The sequence below is a fragment of the Heterocephalus glaber genome, unplaced genomic scaffold (assembly GCF_053883595.1).
Source record: "Heterocephalus glaber isolate CG9 unplaced genomic scaffold, H.glaber_assembly_v1.0 deba00001553, whole genome shotgun sequence".
NCBI lineage: Eukaryota > Metazoa > Chordata > Mammalia > Rodentia > Bathyergidae > Heterocephalus > Heterocephalus glaber.
In genome coordinates, this window is record NW_028258344.1 from 6,300,467 (window position 1) to 6,319,322 (window position 18,856).

The 18,856-nt window shown below is 37.6% G+C and overlaps 1 pseudogene; it reads right to left on the bottom strand.

Annotated features, from left to right (window-relative positions):
- Positions 1-7,176: 7,176 nt before the first annotated feature.
- On the bottom strand, positions 7,177-9,674 carry LOC101724856 (plakophilin-2 pseudogene; annotated as a pseudogene).
- Positions 9,675-18,856: the final 9,182 nt, after the last annotated feature.

An 18,856-nucleotide genomic window follows, 5' to 3' on the forward strand; every position in this document is an offset into this window, starting at 1 on the left:
TATTGTCAAAAGCACCAGAAAATACCAAGATGAAACAAAATTATATAAATTACTCTGAGCCTCCTTATACATAGATACTATCAATATGGTTGTCCAGTTTCTTCTCATTTTAAAATGTCTTTGTATCATGTTTATGGCATGTGAGTTTATTCTATAAAATTGTTTTCACACTGCCTACTACATATTTTTCTTGGGTTTTAAGAGTTCTTTATATATTCAGGATATTAGAACCTTATTATGTGTATGATTTAAAATTATTTTCTCTCTTGCAGGTTGTGTTTTCATCTTATTTTTTCATTAAGTTTATTGGTACATTTTAGGTATAAAATACAGTTACATTCACAATTGGGATCTTGGACCGTTACATGAGTATCTTGGTTCTTATTTTTTTCCCCTTCCCCTGCCCTGCCTTCAATCCCTCCAACCTTTCCTATTTGCAAAGACTTTGTTTCCATTTTTTTCTTTTCTCATATTTTTTCTTTTCCCTTCTTTCCTTTCCCCTACCCCTCCAACTTCCCCTACTCCTTTAGACCTTTTCTTCCTATTACACAATATCAATTATACATTTTTAAAATTATAATATCAAGATCTAGAAGACATTATCACAGATTTTACAGAATTTAAAAGGATATAGAAAGCATATTACAAAAATCTTTTTAAATAAGTTGGATAACTTCTAAAAAGTACCTTGGAAGACAAATTAATGAAACTTACTCTGGAGTAAATATAAAATTTGAATAGCACCTATTAAAGAAAGTATATTCCTAGCTTGAAAACCTACCTATATGACAACAACAGGCTCATATACATTTTAACTGATAAATTATATTAAACATTTAAAACAGAAAGAAAAAGCCATATGATCCTCTCAGTAGTTAGAGGAAAAGCATTGGACTAAATTCTACAGCTGTTCATGGTAAAAGCTATCAGGAGACTAGAAGTAGAACAGAAGCTTCTCAACAGATAAAAGACATGTACTCCATACTTCCGGGAAAAATGCCTTATATGAATGTAGAAGATACAATGCTTTCTCCTTAAGGTGGGGAACAAAGGTAGCTCTGCCTACTCTTCATCTGTCCATTAAACTTTGAAACAGGCCCAAACCAAAATAGTCTGGCAATAAAATGACACAATTAGGATAGGATTGGCAAGGTAGAAGTAAAATCTTTATATGTAGATGAAGCAATTATCTACAGAGAAAATACTAAGAAATCTCTAGGAGCCCCTAGAACTTGTATTTTCATTTAGCAGGATTAGAAAACACAAAGTATATACAAAAATTCAGGTCTATGTATACTTGCTATAAAATGAAGAATTGGATATTGAAATTTAAAAGTTATGTAGGAGTACAGAGGACATGGAAAAGTAAAAAGAAAAAGAAAACAGTGTTGGAAGACATTTAGTACCTAATTTTAAAACTTCCTCTAAAGCTACAGTAATCAAGGCAGTGTTGGTGTAAGGAAAGACATATAGATCACTGGAACAAAACAGAGAATCTAGAAATAGAGCTACACATATATGGTCCACTGAGTTTTGAAAGATTATTTAACATTAACATTTTATAGAACATAAACTCAATTCAAGGGCAGAGGAAAAGATAGTGTTTTCAGCAAATGGCACTAGAACACCTGGTATCTGTATATAAAAAATTAACCTCAGCCCTTTATTTCCATACATAAAAATAATTTGAAGGGATCTATGAACCTAAATAGAAAAGCCTAAAAGTATAAAACTTGAAGAAGAAGAAATTATAAGGGAAAATGTTTATGAATTTAGGGTATGCAAGAATTTCCTAGCACATAAAAAACATGATGTATAAAAGAAAGAAATTGATAAATGAGATTCTATCAAAATTTAGAACTTTAAATGACATCATTAAGAAAAGAAAAGTAGTCCTTAAAAAGGCCATATTTATAATACATATAACCTATGACCGGAATATATAAAGAACTCTTACAGTTCATTAATAGACAACCCAATTAAAAAGTAGACACAAGAAGATGATAAACAGCCAGTACAGTGCAAGGAAAGGTGTGGAACACTGGAATCAGAAAAATACTAATCAGTACAGTAACAAGATTGAATTATACACTCATTAGGGAGAGGAAGTTCATGACTTTTTCTTTTTGTTGGATTCTCCCCCTTTACCTTTAATTTCTTGCCACGCCCAATGGGTTCATTCTGCTGTGCTTCCTGGGGTTGTGATCCTCATTGTCTATTCCTAGGGTATTGTCTAAAATTTTTTGGAGTGCTGGTTTGGTATTCATGAAATTCCTAAGGTGCTCTTTGTCATGAAAGTATCTTATTTCTCCATCAATTTTGAAAGACAGTTTCACAGGGTACATCAATCTGTGTTGGAAGCTGTTTTCCTTTAGGGCTTGTAATACATCACTCCAAGCTCTTCTTGCCCTGAAGGTTTGTGTTGAGAAGGCTGCTGTGATTCTAATGGGCTTTCCTTTGTATGTGATGTTTCTTTTCTCTCACTGCTTGTAGAACTTTGTTCTTCTGTTGAGTTTCTGGAATCTTAACAATTATATGCCTCTGGGTAGATTTTTCTTTTCGATCAAGGCTATTTGGAGTCCTATATGCCTCACTTACATGTATGTCAAGTTCTTTTCTCCTGCTTGGGAAGTTTTCTGCCATCACTTCTATGAACAGTGTTTTTATGTCATCTGCACTCTCTCTTGTTTCTTCATTGACTCCAATCAGTCTTATGTTATTCTTCTTTGCATTGTCTAGCAGCTCCTGGATTGATTTCTTCTGATCCCTTACAATTTTGAAGCAATTTTTCTTTTCCTGGTCACTAATTTCAATCTTATCTTCTATATCTGGAATTCTGTCCTCACATTGGCTTGTTCTGCTGTGTAGACTTTCAATGGAGCTTTTAATCTCCTGGAAATCTTTTTTTTTTTTGGTCCTGGAAATCTTTTTGTATCTGTTTTATGGATTCCATTTGTTTCCTATGTTGGGATTCCATTGTGTTCCTCAGCTCCTCTATTTTTTTTATCTGTGTCCTCTCTAGATTTATTAATCATGTCTTGTACTATGGGCACAATCTCTGCTGTTATCAGAGAAATTATTTCTGATTTCATTTTTTCAAGATCCTCTTTTGTTGTCAGTTCAGGGAGTCCAGGTGGTTGAGTATCAGAGCGTTACATCTCATTTCCTTTTGGGGTTGCCTTCAGTGATATGGAAGTCTGGTTTTGAGACTTATTTATATGTCTTCTCATCTCAAAGTTGGGTGAGAGGGTGTGCTGTTGGCGCCCATGTGGCTCACCTCCTCTGGGCTGGGAGCAGTGGAATGGTGGCCCAGAAGTGCCTACCTCTGGGCTGGGAGCAGTGGAACCTGTTTTCATTTTCTTGAAATTTACTTTGATGCACAAAATATTTCACTTTAATGTAGCAAAATTTATATTTTTGCCATTTTTGCTGATGCTTTTAATGTCACATATTTAAATTAAAATCATTCCTTAATCCAAATTAGAAAGACTCATACCTACCTATATCTCCTAAGAGTTTATTACCTGTCAGTGTTTTGTGGATCCTTTAGACTTTTCTTTTCTTCTTTTCTTTCTTCTTTCCTTCCTTCCCTTCCCTTCCTCCTTCTCTTTCTTTCTTTCTTTCTTTCTTTCTTTCTTTCTTTCTTTCTTTCTTTCTTTCTTTCTTTCTTTCTTTCTTGTAGTATTTGTCTTTGAAATATGTAGCCAAGACTAGCCTTGAACTGCAGGTGATTCTCCTACTTCAGCTTCCCAAGAGCCAGCTGTGTACTACCACACACACATGAAATTTTTGATATATTAAAATCATATCATCTATAAGTAGAAATACCTTTACTAAGTTTTTCAGTTTGGATACATTTTATTTATTGCTATTATTTAATTACCCTGTTTAAAAGTTCTATACAATGCTGAGTAGATGTGGGTAAACATGGACATGCTTGTTTTATATGGTCTTAGGTGTAAAGTTTTAATTTTTTTACTGTGGAGTTTTCATAGTTAATATTTATAAAGTTAAGTCTCCTTGTAGTTTTATTTTATTGAGTGACTTTGAAAATAAAATAATGAGATTATGTTGAATTTGTCAAATTCCTTCTCTATGTGTACTGAGATGATCATTGGTATTTACTTTATTGGTATCATGGTTCACATCAATTAGAATGTCAATACTGAAACAAATCCTGTGTCATTAGGATGAATACAGCTTGTTCATTCACATCATTTTTAAAATAAGCTGATGAACTCAGTTTTTCTTTTCCTTATTCATAAAGGATTTTGATCTATCATTTTCTTGTGATTTAAAGATATCTGTCTTAATAATCAGGGTAAGAGTGGTTTCATAGAAAGTACAGGAAAGTATTCCTTCCCCTTCTATGTATTAGAAGATAAAATGATTAATATTAATTAATCTTAGTCTTTCCATATTTGGTAGGTTTTCAAATGAATCTATTCCTGAGATTTTTACATTTTGGGGAGATTTTTAATTACTGATTATAAGTCTATTCAAATTTTCTAATTTTTTTCAAGTCTATTTTGTTGACCTCCATGTTTCTGGTTATTTATGAATTTCTACTATATTACTTAATTTGGTCATATAACTGTCCTCTATATTCATGTAATGCTTTTTAGCCTACTATTATAAGCTACATATTCATACATTATATAAACACTAATATACATTTGTCTTTTAAATACATAGGAAAATGAAGAAGATATAAGTGAAAGTATAAATTAATATTATCTTTAATATTGTTATCTTTACTGGAGTCCTTTAATACTTCATGTTGTTTTGAATTGTTGTGCTATGACCTTCTGTTTTATTTTGAAGAATGCCTTTTATACTTTCTTATAGAACGGGTCTCCTAGAAGTGAACTCTTGTTGCTTTTCATATGGTATATCCTAATTACTCCTTTTTTTTCTGAGGCAGGAAAGGCCAGGCTGGCCTCAAACTCTCAGCAATCTTTCTGCCTCAACTTCTCAAGTGCTGGGATTACAGATATGTGCTACCACACCCGGCATCCTTTGTTTTTGAATAATAGTCTTATAGAATATAGAATTCTTGGCTGACATCTTTTTTCTTTTTCTAGCACTTTGAATATGTCATTTGCTGTCATCAGCTTTCAAGATTTCTGTTGTAAAAATCACCTGCTAAACTTTTTGAGAATTTTCAGTATGTGATGAGTTGGTTTTTTTGTGTACCATCAAGATTCTCTCTTTGTTCTTAATTATTGGTGATTAGATTATGATGTATCTCAGTGTAGATCTCTTTAAATTTATCCTCCTTGGAATTCATTAAACTTCTTGGATGTATATATGAACATTTGTCCATCAAATTTGCTGAGTTTCTAACTATGATTTCTAGTGTCTTTCAGCCATTTCTTTATGTTCTTCATCTGTGATTCCCATTATATACTTGTTGGTATATTACATGAGTGTATTAGTCAGCTTTCCCATTGCTGGAACAAAATACCTGATACCTGCAACTAAAGGAAAACAAGTTCATTTTTTCTTATGGTTTCAGAGATTTCAGTCCATGGTTGGCTGGCTCAGAGACAGTACTATCAGGGAAGAAGGGCATAGTAGAAGAAAACTACTCAACTCATGGCATCTGGGAAACAGCAAGGGAAGAAGACAGACTGGAAGTGACCAGTGACCAGATATAGTTCCCAAAGTCACAATGCAGTTAGTGTCCTTGCAATCCAATCATCATTTTTTTTCACTTTTGCTTCATTTTATGTTTAATATTTGAAAGCTCTATTAGTGCCTTGAAAACATGGAAATATTTGAACATATATCATTTATCTAGAGAAAGACATAAACTCTAAATGCTTATTGTCTGAAACCCAGGGAAAAAGATGTAAATTCCCTCTTTAGGATTTAAAAAAAATGATAGCAACTTCATTTTGGTCTAGGTTAATAATCCATCTTCAATGAATTTTAAACTTGGACAACAATTATTAAGTTCCAAGTATAAGAAAGACTTAAGTGCACACTGAAACTGGAAATGAGAATTTATTTTCTATTACATTTTTCTACCTAAAAGGAGCCAAAGGAGTTTTCGTTTTCTTACTTTCTTATAACAAATATTGTCAGACTTTTTCATAGAAGCAAAATGTGTAACAGAATTGGAGTTGAGAAGACTAATCCTCCACGAGTGGTTTTAATCACAGCCCTGTTAATACAATCCCTGCAGTTGGCGACAGCACCTTTGAAGCTCAGCATCCTTATGTCATTTCGGGAGCACCTTGGCACCTTGCCATGTGCTTCCTCCATGTGACTCTTCTATTGTATCCATGGCTCCGTTATTTCTCACATTCTGGGTGAGCTGAGATGCCCAGTAGTGGCTCATTTGCTGAGCTGCATCCACAGCCCGGGTGGCCCTGGGTGCCCCTGGCAGAGCCTGTCTCATCCCCCACCAAGGCAGAAGGGGAGAAGGCCCAGGACACAGCTCCCGGAGCCCACTGTGTAGAAGAGATCTTCATCTCTGGCTGTTAGGACAGGCAAGTTATTTCCTTGAGCACAAGTCCCATTCACCCAGTGCCTAGTGAACCCTGGATTTTACAGCCCCCATTTAATCTTGCTGCAAGCTCACCCCCACAATTCCTTTTTCTTACATGCATGCTTCTGTAATGTAAATTTCTCAGGTTCATTTAAAACCACAGGGAAAAAGAGCCAAGGGGATAAAAACGAACATGGAGCAAACAAATGACCTTCCATGACACTTTCCTCTGGAGGCCTGCAGGTATTTCTTGTCCTTCCTGATGGGTTTTAGCATATCTGAATGACACACTTGTGACTTGGTGCTGAAGCATGTGCAGAAACTGGGAGTACAAAGAGAAATCAAACTTTTAAAATGTGAGTGACACAACAGCTCTGCCCTCACACACCCTGCCTGTGAGCACCCAGGTGGCCTCTGGAGGGTAGAGGCTGAGGGAGAGCCTGCTGTGGGTAGTTACAGGCAGAAACCTTGCAAAAGTCCTCTGGGGCCTAAAAACACTGTGCTCTGATGATTTGTTTTCTGGATCTCAGGACCATGGCAACAGAAAAGGCTAGAAACAACATGTGTTTTCTTTTTGAGGATTCTTGGGCTAGACAGTAGAAAAATAGGTATTTTCCTTGGGGTTTTTTGCATGGCCAAGAGGATGAGGCTGAAATTTCTGTGGCTCTGTCTCCCTGTCCTCAGTCCTTAAGGGAGTGGTAGGCTTTGGTAGTCCGGCTGTTGACAGAGTCTGTCTTCTTAAACTGAGCCTTCTTGTAGGCTGTGTGGAGCTCTGTGTGTGCTCACAGGGAGTGTAGGAGCACAGACACCACCTTAGTGGCTTTGCTGGGATGTAGGCGTCCCCAGCCCTATGGCCATGGCCTTGTGGAGGCCTCCCATGTTCCGGAGGTCCCGTGCGTTCTGGTAGCTGTTCTGGATTATGTTGTTCAGTGTGTAACAGGCCGAGGCTGTCGTCTTAATAAGGTTAGTTGTTGGGACTGTCAGGAGTTATGGAAACCAAATCCGGTAGGGTTTCTTTGGCAATTTCATTCTGCAGAGAGAGATTCCAGGACAAGTTCCTCAGCAGAGAGATAGCAGTCTTCTTCACACTGGGGTCCCCGACAGGCAGCATCTTCCAGGTGTGTTGCAGGCCGCTTTCCTTTAGCACCATGGTCTGGGCCACGGATGTTGGCATCGGCTCGCTTCCTGCAGTGAGGTTCTGGAGAGCTCCCAGGGATGCTTCCTGTATGTAGTTGCACACGCTCTTGGTAATCAAGGACAAGTACATCCATATCACAATGGAGTGCTACAGCCACTCCACGCCCTTGGAGTTGCTCTTCTCTTCTGGCATTGACACATCCTGGTATTACTCTTTTACTTTCCTGCTGCGATTACCAAACCACCCAACACTTTTGCTGTTGTCTGGATATTCTGGTTTTGAATGTAGATAGTCTGGGAATATTTTTCTGGGAGCTCTGTCTCCAGCTGGTAGAAGAGGTTGTGAAGGGTGCACACACAGTTCCCGGTGGCCTTGTCATCTGGCTGGTAGTCTGCAATGGTCCCCCTGACATAGTGGACCAGGGAATCAATGAGTTCATCACATCTTCTCATTACTTTCTTCCCATCAGGGCCAGCTGAGCTCATGTTTCTGAGGCATCCAGTGACATTGTAGAATATATCAAAATCAAGCAAACCATTTGCTGTGGGGTCATCTCCTTCTGGCCACCCCGAGAAGGGGATGATCATGTTCTCCATCAGGGTGAGCAAGGCTTCAGTTATCATGAGATTCTTGAGTTTGTCACTGGAAGACAAATTCCACAGCAAACCTATGATCTGGTTTTTAGTCTCCAAGTCTCTGGTCTGCTTCAGCAACTGAAATAGTCAGGGCACCCCATTTAGTTCTGTGACCTCCAATTTGTCATTATCTTCAAACACCAAGTTTCTCAAGACCCCACACATAGCTTGCTGCACGGCTTCATTCTGAACTTTGAGCAGCTGCAGAAGCTTGGGGATGCCACGTAGCTGATAAACCCTCCTGTGCGCCTCTGCCTTCTGGAAGCTCTCATGCTGGATGAAGGTGGCCATGGTTGCCACCCAGGCCAGCAGTGTGTGGTTGGCGTCAAGCATGCTCACAGCTTGCTCTGGGGTCATCTCCATGTCTGCGGCCCCAAGCTATGGATTGGCGAAGGTGCTCCTCTCCAGAAGCAGATTTCCACTGCCTGCCACTGCCACTTGGCCCATGGTCACGTGTGTCTTCCGGCCACCAGAGTCCACAGTGATGCTAGGCCCGGCTTCCCTCAGCATGCAGGTGCTGTGGAAGGAGCTCTGGTGCCATGAGGACCTGTGGCCCTGCTCTGAGTGACAGGCTGGAGGGGCACCAGTGGCCTGACCTGCCCAGCAACAGAGCCTGCACTCAGGTAGTTCTTCTCCAGCAGGTTGCCCATGCTGTGACTGGTCCCTGGCCTAGGGTAGGCGAACACCACAGGGGTGACGGGGACATTGGCAAAAACTGTGTCAGTGACAGACCCATACTGGTGGTGTCTGTGGTAGGTGTCATAGTGGCACTGCCTACTCACAGTCCCGGACTGGTTGAAGCCCAGGATCTCAGAACAGGCGCATCTCAGGGGCACAAGGAGTGTGGAGCAATGACTGTCCTGGTGGCCCAGCTGGCTCCGCTGGCTGTAGTGGTGCTCACTGTGCGCATAGTGGACCCACTTGGGGTTGCTATCAGGGGAGATCTCCAGTCTCCGCAGCGGCTGCCTCCAGGGCCTGTCCTCCACCAACTTCTGGGAACTTACTGCAGTGTCCTTCGGCCCCAGTGGTCACCCTGTGTGGCAGTGGTACCAGCCTTCAGCATGCTGTAGGTCTTAGTGGCAGGGGAATGACCTCCAACAAAGTCATTTTCAACCAAGTGTAGGTTGTAGACATAGTCTGGAACACTGTTAGTTCGGTGGAGATTTCCATTGGCCACGAGGCTGTGCCTCTTCCGGGCCAGGGTCTCCTGCACCTGCTCCTGGATCCCCAGGCTCTTGGCCACCTGGCCGCTGTGGCCACTGCCACCCACCAGCTTCAGCATGGCCTCGGAGGGCAGCGCCCGACTGGAGCTGTCCAGCTGGCCCAGGATCTGCTGGCCCAGGATCTGCTGGCCCAGTATGGTCTGGATGTAGCCACAGTCAGCCTGGGAGCCGGCGACTGCCATGGCATCAGTGGGGGACAGAGCCGCTGGCCTGACCTGGGCCTGTGGGCCGCCCCAGCCCCGCCCCCAATCCAATCATCTTTTAGTAGTCTTAATCCAGTCAAGTTGACAGTCAAGATTAACTGGCATGATGATGTCCCACAAGCCCTTTAGACTCATTTCTATTTGTTCTTCTTCTTCATGTGCTCAAACAGGAAAATATCAATTGAACTATTTTCATGTTCATTGATTCTTCTGCCAGTTCAAATCTATTGCTAAGCTCCTTTAGTGAATTTCTGATTTGATTTATATTACTTTTCAATGCCAGAACTTTTTTCAGTTAATTTTTATAATTTCTGTCTCTTCATTAATATTTTCTACTTGGTGATATATTCTTGTTCAGCTTTACTTTATTTCCTTAAATATGGTTTGTCAGCTGTTTAAGTACATCTAAAAGAGCTGATTTATGGCCTTTATTGAATGATTTTCCAATACCTAAGCTTTCTTCTGAAACGGTTTCTGTTGATTATGACTTTCCCAATGTACAGGGTATATTTTCTTGTTTTCTAGCGTTCTTTTATTTTTTGTTAGAAATTGCAAGACTTTTGTATTATAGAAGGACAACATTAAAAATCAGAAATGCTCATCTTTTAGAGTTTATCATTGCTTACTGTAGTTTTTTATTTTTTCTTGCTTAGTGACTTTTCTGAACCAATTCTGTGAAATGGGCTTTCTTTGCTATGTATGGCCATTGACATGTCTGACATGTCTGCTCTATTGCCTTACTTGTCAGCTAAAGATGAAACAGTGATTTTGTTAAATGCCTGGAACTGAAAACAATTCTGTCTTTGTTAGTGGCTCTGTTTGTGGTGGGGCAGGCATCCCTCCTCCAAGTGACATAGAACTCTGCCTTTGTTTTCCCTTCCTGCTGGATCAAAGTGCCAACCAAGTTCAGCCAAAGGTGACAGCTTAAGGGAGTCTCCAGTCTTTTCTATTCATAGGCATAGCCCTAGACATGTGCCTAGCTTCTGGATTCCTAGGAATATACTACTGCTTCCTAAAACTTCCCCATTTCCCAAGGTCAGTCTTCAGCCTTTCCTATCAAGATTTGGCTACTCAAATCTTTTGGTTGTGTAACTGCTAGTTAAGGCTTCAGGTATCAGCAACTAAATCATTTCCCTGTAAATGTTTTCAACAAATGGCCCTGGGTAGCAGTGTGGTAGGGGAGTTCTAGTTAGGTGGCACATTCAAAACAAGCCTTTCAACTGAGTCTTCTAGGGAGCAGAGGGAGAAATGACCCAAGGATGATTTGTGAATCATGTCTGTTTTTTTCCTTCTGGTATCAGCACCATGAAGCTAGAGCTGTTAATTTTAATGTTTTCACTGAAAATGAAAGTTGGTAATGGGAATATAGAAGAATAAAACAAACTTTTGATATATTTGTTGAGATTTAGCTAGTTTCATTAATAAGCTCTCTCTGTTGTATTTCAAGCTTATTGTTCTCCAAAGTTCCAAAGAAGTTGATTCAGCAGTTTTTACCTATTTTTCATAGCTTTTATGTAGAATGTTTTTGGTGGTTTTTTTCTTTATTATTTTTTATTATACACTGTTGTACTACTATTTTTAATAATGGATAAGATAGAATAAATATTTATGTAAATAAATGAAATAAGAGAAAACATGAATCACTGTGACTGGTTTAATATGTAAATGTATAAATTAACATATCATTACATCCCTTTTTTGTGTGTTTTCCAGTTATGTACATGTAGCACTGTAATATTAATAACATACATGTGTGCAAAAATTGCAGAGGATAATGTATCTTGAATTTAGGCATAAGAAATGTGACTGAAACCATGTAGTGGTACATGTCTATTATCCCCCCATTCTGAGGCTACAAACATATTACTAGAATTGTACTTCAAATATCTGTTACAGAGCATCTCTCAGACATTTGACATATATAAATATTTTCTCTACCACCTACTAAATGAAATGTTTCTGATTAGGTAGATTAGCTGTATTAAAAATATAGACTTAAGACTTTAGTACACAAGAAATCTAATAGAAAAGTGATGTAAATTAAACACATATGAACTGGACTATAGTGAAGAGTGAAGAAGTTCCCCAAACTTGTGGCTTCTTCTCAGCCACCACTTATGCTCTCACGTCTCCTACAGAGAGCTGGAAGAGCTTGATTTGACAACACTGAGGCCGACCAAGGAGACCTCTTTAATTTACAACTATGTACCTTTATGTATATTTTCTATGAGCTGACAATACATTTATCCATTTCCTCTGCTAGGACCAGAGTTTACCTAGAGTTCACAGAAAGGTAACTGTATGGATGAGTCAATCGTCCTTCGCAACACTGGTAGAGAAAGGCAAGTCTTTGAGGATAGGAGGTCTTCCTGCAGAGCCACCCTGGATGATGGGTCAAAGATCTTGTAGACCATCAGAGACAATGTATCGATTCTTATTGTTTGTAGACTCCATATTTGTGAATTTTCCTACTTGATGAATTTCATTTATAACTCCAGTATGGATACTTACAGTGAATTTGTAGTTATTTATGGGCTTCTACACAGTGGTCAAAGCTTTGCAACACCCAACAAAGACATTTACCATACAGTGAACTGGAAAGTAAGCAAGTCTTCTTTATCAAGTCTTTTTAGTGAGACATTTTTCAAAATTTCTTGGTGATTTTGCTTAAGATGGTATCTAAACATAGTGTTACAGTGATGTCCAGTGTTCCTAAGCACAAGATGCATGTGATATGCTTATGGAAAAAATGTATATATTAGACAAGCTTTGTTTCAGAGTGAGTCAGTGCTGTTGGCTATGAGTTCACTGTAAATGAATCAATAATGTACGTGAAATAGATGTTTTTAGACAAAGACATACATAAAACAAGTTCATGCATTGATAAATGAAAATATTGTGACCAGAGTTTCACAAAATCAAATCCTGTATTTTTGTCAGATGTAATTGTTTAGTATCCTCTAATGTAATGTTTGTGTTGAACAAACACAACATTGTTGTGTGAATTCTGTGAATAATGACATTTGGCTATGTTTAACAATTTAAAAGAGTTTATTTTTTTATGTCAATTAAAAAATTTTTAGTGTGTTCCCCCCTTCATGCTATTTTTACCCCATCTTTTCTACAAAGCACTTTCTCTTCTAGGATTTTCTAAAATTTCTAAGAATATACAAGTCTAAATAGAAGCTGATTGATAGTACTAAGCCTTTACTTGTACAACTGTACACTACTCATGTTATAATTCAAAAAACCTTAATCAAAGAGAACACCTTTCTAAGAAATTTAATGTCATAAGAACAATATTTATAATTCATTTTGCAAAATACTTTAAAAGTAAATTTAAGCCTATTAAAGTTTCAATGTCTTAGTGTACTTTAAGGAAACCTCAGGATCAATAAAATTTTGGGGAATAATCTAGATTTTGCCAGAGACCTACAAATTGAAAACATTAATATTTTCCTAGTGGAATTTAGTGGTGAAAATTTGAAATCTTTCATAATTCATACAAGTCATAGTAAATGAGTGACATTAGAATAGTGTAAACCACATGCTGTCATGGACCAAAGATGAGGAGGGATTTAAATTTTCTCTAGTTTTGTTTTCATTTTTAAATGAAAAAGAGATACTGAAAAGGAATAGATAAGATTCTTTTTAAAGATGGAGTTCTGAGAGCAAATAGCAAAGCAGTGAAGAAAGAGACACATCTATCAGCAAAAAATTCACGGATAAAGACATCAACAAAGACATTAGATTTTATCATAAGAATTTGAAATATTTACTGCATCCATCCAGGACTTTATTATTTTACTCAGTAAATGTTTTTCAAGCACCTTTTCAGTGCTATTCATACACTGTTAAAGATACAGGAATTAGAAAAATGAGACTTGACTTTTGGCCTCATGAAATATGCATCTCTAAAAAAATAAAGGCACAGCAAGCACGACAAATCATAAATATAAAATATATATAGTCTATCAAATATTTGAATAAAATTAATGTTAACAAATTTGCTCATAAGTATAAAGTTTATAAATTAGGGAAGGGGAAGAAGGGAGGAGAATGAGAAGAGAGAGAGAGAAAGAGAGAGAGAGAGAGAGAGGGGGGGGGGGGAAACAACCTGGGAGTGAGGCCCCAGAACTTGAGAAAGGAATCTACAATCTAAGAGCGAGGGTTAACATCCTGCTGTAAAATGCTTGTCAGTCTACTTGAATTCTCCTCAAGTATCCAGAGAACTTATTCCTATTTTAATTTTTTCATATTTAAGAGACACTGGGAGTATGTAAGAGATTATTTTGCATTTAAATTTTTATTCTTATATGTTGACTAGAATCCCTCTTACTAGATGATCAGCTGCTTAATACCTACCCACAAACCTATGGATTTTTTAAAAATTTTTATTTGATTGGTACATTTTAGGTATACAATATACTGACATTCATCATTGGAAATTTGTAACTTTACATAATCTCTCTTGGTTCTTATTTTTTCCCCATTCCTCTGCCCTCCTTTCAACCCCTCCATTCCTCCCTATTTACAAAGACTTTATTTCCATTTTTTCATTTTCTCATATTAATTCCATTCCTTTCTTTCCTTTCCCCGACCCCCCCCACTTGCCCCTTTTCCTCCTACTTCACATTATCGATTATAATTTTTAGTCCTTATTTACACTTTCAGTTTCTCACACTAGAGAAACTATTGGGTATTTACACATGTGTGTCCTATTTATTTCACTTAAGAATATCACCTCAATGTGCATCCATTTAGCTATGTCGCTAATTTTTGATTTTTTATGGCTGAGTAGTACTCCATTTTTTAAAAAATCACATTTTCTTTACTCAGTCTCCAGGTGATGGACATTTGGGCTGTTTCCAAGTTTTACCTATTACAAACTGTGCTGCTATGAACATGGGTGCACATATATCACTGTGGTATGACTTTTAATTTTTTGTGGAAGATGCCCAGCAGGGGAATAGTTGGGTCAAATGGGACTTCCAGTCCTAGTTCTTTGAGGTATCTCCATACTGATTTCCACAGTGGTTGCACAAGTCTACACTCCCACCAGCAGTGGAGCAGGGTTCTCTTTCCCCACAGCCCTGCCAGCATTTGTTATTGGTTGATTTCATGACAGCAGCCATTCTTTCTGGGGTGAGGTGGAATCTCAGTGGCATTTTCATTTGCATCTCTCGAATGACCTGTGATGTTGAACATTTTTTCATATGTTTATTTCCTATTTCTACTTCTTTGAGAAATGTCTGTTCATTTCAGATGCCCATTTTTGGATTGGGTCTTTAAATTTGGGAGGTCTGATTTTTTAAAGTTCTTTATAGATTCTAGATAGTAGACCTTGGTCTTAGAAACAGCAGGTGAAAATTTTTTCCCTCATTGTATGTTGTCTCTTCGCTCTATTGGTGGTTTCTCTTGCTGTGCAGAAGCTTTTTTTGTAAGAAGAAGAGATCCCACTTGTTGATTGTTTGTGATAGTTCACAGGCAAATGAAATTTTGTTCATAAAAACTTTTCCTCCACTAATGTCTTCAAGAGTTCTACCTAACCTCTGTTCCAGCCGGTTCAGCATTTCTGTTTTAATATTTAGATCTTTAATCCATTTCAATTTCAGTTTGATGCATGGTGAGAGATATAGATCTAGTTTTAATCTTTGGCAAGTTGAAACCCAAATTTTACAGCAACATTTATTAAAGAGGCTATCTTTCCTCCAGTGAGGGTGTTTGGCTCCTTTATCAGAGATGAGATGGCTGAGTGTGTCTGGCATTGTTTCTGCATCTTCTAATCTGTTCCACTGGTCCTCAGGTCTGTTTCTTTGCCTGTACTTTGCTGTTTTTTTTTTTTTTTTTTAAATCACAGTAGCTTTGTATTATAGTTTCAGGTTGAGGGTTGTACTACCCCCTTCCATGTCTCTGTTACCTAGATTTGCTTTTGCTATTCTGGGTCTCTTCTGTTTCCAAATGAATTTTTGGATTGTTTTCTCAAGGTCGGTGAAGTATGCTGCTGGAAGTTCAATTGGAATTGCATTGAATCTATATAGCCATTTTGGAAGTATGGTCATTTTCACTATGTTGATCCTTCCTACCCAGGAGCAGGGGATGTCTTTCCATTTTCTGATATAATCTTCAATCTCTCTTTTCAGAGTGCTATAGTTTTCAGAGAAGAGGTGTTTGATTTCCTTTGTTAGGATGATTCCTAGGTATTTCATTGTTTTGAATGCTATTGTGAGAGGAATTTCAGTGACTCTGTTGTTTGCATACAGGAAAGCTATTGATTTTTAGTTGTTGACCTTGAATCCAGCTACTCTACTGAATTTATTTATTAAGTCTAGAAGACTTTTGGTGGAGTTCTTGGGGACTTCTATATGGAGTATCATGTTATTTGCAAATAATGACAGTTTGACTTCTTCGTTTCCTCTCTTTATTCCTTTTGTTTCTTTCACTTGTCTAAGTGCCCTGGCTAATGTTTCCAAAATTATATTGAACAAGAGTGGTGATAGTGGACATCCTTGTCTTGTTCCTGATTATAGTGTAAAGGATTTCACTTTTTGATTATTTAGTATGATGTTGGCTGTTGGTTTTTTTATAGATGGCTTTTATCAGGTTGAGGTAGAGACAATCTATCCCAATTTTTTGTAGGGTTGTTATTATGAATGTGTGTTGGAATTTGTCAGATGCTTTTTCTGCATCTATTGAGATGATCACATGGTTTTTGTCCTTGGCTTTGTTGATATAGTGTATTACATTGATTGATTTTCATATATTGAACCATCCCTGCATCCCTGGGATGAATTCCACTTGATCAGGGTGTATGATCTTCTTGATGATCTTCTGCATTCTATTTGCCATTATCTTATTAAGGATTTTTGCATCTATGTTCATTAGTGAGATTGGCCTATAGTTCTCTTTTTAAGTTGGATTTATCTCTGCTTTGGGGATCAAGGTGATACTTGCTTCCAGGAATGAATTTGGGAGTATTGCTTCCCTTTCAATTTCATTGAAGAGTTTCAACAGTAGTGGCAGTAGTTCCTCTCTAAATATCTTGCAGAATTCAGCAATGAAGCCATCAAGGCCCAGGCTTTTCTCAGTTGATAAGTTTTAATTACATTTTCAATTTCATTGGTTGATATTGGGTTGTTCAGAATTTTTAGGTCTTCTTCATTCAACTTTGGTAATTCATATGTATCTAGGAATCTGTCCATTTCTTCTGTGTTGTCCATCTTGTGTGTTTATAGGTTCTCAAAATAGGTATTGATGATCCTCTGGATTTCTGCTGGGTTCACTGTAATTTCATCCTTTTCATTCCTAATTGCATGGATTTGGGCCTTTTTCCCCCTTTCTCTGATAAGGTTTTCTAAGGATTTGTCAATTTTGTTTATTCTTTCAAAGAACCAACTCTTGGCTTCATTGATTTTTTGTATATTTCTCTTAGTCTCCATTGAATTGATTTCTCCTCTGATCTTTATACTTTCCTCCCTTGTATGAGCTTTGGGTTTGTCCTGCTCTTCTTTTTCTAGAAGCTTGAGGGCCAGCATCAGGTTGTTTAATTGGTCTCACTCTGTTTTCCTAATATGAGTATTTACTGCTATGAATTTCCCTTGTAAGTATGCTTTCATTGTGTCCCATAGATTCTGCTATGTTGTATTGTCATTATCACTTAATTGAAGGAACTGTCTGATTTCTCCTTTAATTTGCCCTGTGACCCATTGGTTATTCAGAAGTGTGTTGTTCAACTTCCATGTGTTTATGAATATTTTGCCATTTCTTTTGCTATTGATCTCCAGTTTCATCGCAGTGTGGTTTGATAATATACAGGAGATAACTTCAGTTACTTAAAAATGTTCTGTGAGTGAGTATATGGTCTATTTTGGAGAATGACCCATGTGCAGCTGAAATGAATGTGTATTCTGATGTTGTGGGGTGGAAGACTCTGTAAACATCTGTTAAGTTCATTTGTTCAAGAGTTCGATTGAGTTCTAATATTTCATTACTTATTTTTTGTCTAGTTGATCTATCTCCTAATGTATTAGTGCTTATTTGATTTTTTATGTCTGTTAATATTTGTTTTATATAGTTAAAAGCACTAGTATTTGGTGCATATATATTTATCATTGTCATCTCTTCCTCTTGGATTTTTCCCTTTACAAGGACGTTGTGTCCTCCTTTATTTCAGTTAATCAGTGTTGGTTTGAAATCCAGTTGATCTTCAAAGAAGATAGCTAGTCCTGCTTTTTTTCCTGTCCCATGGAGTATTGTTTTCCACCCTTTAACTTTCTGTGTATGAGTTTCTTGTTGAATTAAGTGTGTTTCTTGTATGCAACATATTGTTGGATCTTGTTTCTTGACCCATTCTACCAGTCTATTTCTTTTGATTGGTGAATTGAGATCATTAACATTGATGGTTATGACTGATATGTATTTACTTATCCATGTCATGACTATTTCTTTTGGGATATTCTCCCCCTTTGCATTTAATTTCTTGTCATGCCTCATGGATACATTCTTCTGGGCTTTCTGGGGTTGTGATATTCATTGTCTTTTTGTAGAATATTGTCTAAAAGTTTTTGGAGTGCTGGTTTGGTATTCATGAAGTTCCTAAGTCGCTCTTTATCATGAAAGTATCTTATTACTCCATTAATTTTGAAAGATAATTTTGCAGGGTACATCAATCTGGGTTTGCAGTGGTTTTCCTTTAGGGCTTGAAATACATCACTCCCAGCTCTTTTTGCCTTGATTGTTTGTGTTGAGAAGTCTGCTGTGATTCTGATGGGCTTTCCTTTGTAGGTGATTTGTTTCTTTTCTCTAACTGCTTGTAGAATTTTGTTCTTCTGTTGGCTTTCTGGAATCCTAACAATTATATGCCTATGTGTAGATTTCTTCTGATCAAGGCTAGTTGGAGTCCTATATGCCTCGCTTATCTGTATGTCAAGTTCTTTTCCCCTGCTTGGGAAGTTTTCTGCCATCACTTCTGTGAATAGTTTTTTTTTGTGTCATCTGCACTCTCTCCTACTTCTTCATTGACTCTTATCTCCCTTATGTTATTTTTCCTTGCATCATCTAGCAGCTGCTGGATTGATATCTTGTGGTCCCTTACTGTTTTTAAGAAATTCTCCTTTTCCTGGTCACTAATTGCAATTCCATCTTCTAGATCTGAAATTCTG